The 2,097-nt window shown below is 44.6% G+C and overlaps 1 long non-coding RNA gene across 1 annotated transcript; it reads left to right on the forward strand.

Annotated features, from left to right (window-relative positions):
• Window positions 1-770: 770 nt before the first annotated feature.
• LOC122673307 lies at window positions 771-1,877 on the forward strand. Its single transcript, XR_006334663.1, has 2 exons — window positions 771-941; window positions 1,355-1,877. It is a non-coding gene; the product is annotated as an uncharacterized LOC122673307 (long non-coding RNA).
• Window positions 1,878-2,097: the final 220 nt, after the last annotated feature.

Raw genomic sequence — 2,097 nt, forward strand, 5'->3', positions numbered from 1 at the left:
AGCTATTTACTTTACACGTAGAGTATATATATGTCAGTCCTAATCTTCCCATGCATTCTACCCTCTCCTTTCCCCTCTGTGTCCATGCGTCTGTTTTCTACATCTGCGTCTCTATTCCTACCCTGCAAGTAGGTTCATCTGTACCATTTTTCTAGATTCCACATATACGTGTTAATATACGATATCTGTTTTCCTCCTTTTTACTTACCTCACCCTGTACAAAACTACCATATGAACTAGAAATCCCACTCTTGGGATATACTCTGAGAAAACCATAATTCAAAAATGTACCCCGCATGTACCCCAACATTCACTGCAGCACTATTTACAATAACCAGGACATGGAAGCAACCTAAGTGTCCATCAACAGATGAAGAGATGAAGAATATGTGGCACATATATAAAATGGAAAATTATTCAGCCATAAAAGGGAACGAAATTGGGTCATTTGTAGAGCTGTAAGTGGAACTAGAGTCTGTCATACACAAATAACCCTTGATATCACCTGTTAACAGTCTGACCCTCTCACTAGAACATGGACCCCTGGAGGGCAAGGTTGTGTCTGTCACCAGCAACACTGGATGCCCTGTCCCTGGCACAGAAATTGGCAGGTGGCAGACACTCAATAAATGACCATCACTGCTAATGTTTTGAAGCACTTGCTATGGGCCAGGCACTGTACCAAGCTCACTGCAGACAAACTCACAATAGCCGCTCTCTGAGGTGGTTGCTGCTTCATTCCTGCTGTGTAGATGAGGACATGCGTGCACAGAGAGGTTGTCCCAAACCACAGAGCAGCCACACCAGGATTTGACATCTGGCAGTCCAGGGGTGACCAACTCTAACTGATTTGCTTGGGACCACCCTAATTTTAAAATGGAAAGATCCACCTCCCAGAAAAGGGCAAAGGAGAAGGTCCAGATCAGGATGAAATGAGTAAGGTACTTGCCTGGGGCCCAAAATTTAAATGGATGCACAAATACTCAGTAATCAAGAGAAATTACATTTTAATGCAATATTTTAAAAATAATCAAAATTCATGTAAAAAATTCATGATGAACAACATAACAAAGTTTAAAGAGTCAATTCCTGTGTGGGTCACCACTCCTCTCCTCCTGCCATGAGAACGTGTCACAGTGAGGGAAAACCATGAAGTGTCTCAGGCTGGTCAGTAGAGACAGGGAGGCCAGCCTCTTCTCCTCCCACCAGTTGGGACCCAGGGATCTATCCTTCTGGTTTGTCTTAGCTTTAAGCAAGCGGGCGGGGAATCTCTGGGAGAAGTAGGAATAGCTGCTGCAAAGCAGAAGGAATGGCTGAGCTTAGAGGAATTCCAAGAAGTAGTGTTCTCTCCCAGAAACCTGCATGGCTAGCAAGGGGAAGACTTTGGGAGGAAGGCCAGAACAGGAGACAAGAGAGCGTTTTCTCTTAACATCAGTGGGAGAGAGGATGTCTCTGTTGAGAAATGCTTCAAAAGCTCCATTTGCTGCACAGGCTGCAGTCAGGGTGTCACTGGCAGCTGAAAGCAGAGGACAGGGAAAGCTATTGTGTAACAGAGGAAAGAGCACTGAATTGGAGCTGGCTGGAGGATTTTGGATGCAAGAGAGGAGGCAGAGAAGGATGCTACTGCAGTAACTCCATGTAACTCCTCTTTGTGACCTTCCATCTTCATCTTAAATTACATTTCCAACCATCACAAATTGCTGGGAGTGAGGCCCGTCACAAGACTGCAGAGGCCAGGGTCTGTGTGGTCCTTGGTCCACTTCTGGATTTCATTAACATCACATCTGCAGGAAATGAATTCATCCACTCTTTCTGGGAAGGTTGGCTCCTCTGTGGCTGTTAGCAATTAAGAGGTTCCAGATTGATTTTGCTATTGACCGAATGCTTATTTTTATATCCACTTTAGTTCTCTCTACTTTTGGGATAATGGTCATGCTCTCCCAGGTTATTATAGTGGCTTTGCCACTTGGTAGAGATTTATGGAGCTCATTTTGGGGTGCTCAGAAATTTGAACTCTTGGTTTTATTCCTGAACTTGCTTTTCTCTCTGTTGGCTCAGATGGTAAAGAATCCACTTGCAGAGCAGGAGCCCTGGGCT

This window comes from Cervus elaphus, chromosome 17 (assembly GCF_910594005.1).
Source record: "Cervus elaphus chromosome 17, mCerEla1.1, whole genome shotgun sequence".
NCBI classification, from domain to species: domain Eukaryota; kingdom Metazoa; phylum Chordata; class Mammalia; order Artiodactyla; family Cervidae; genus Cervus; species Cervus elaphus.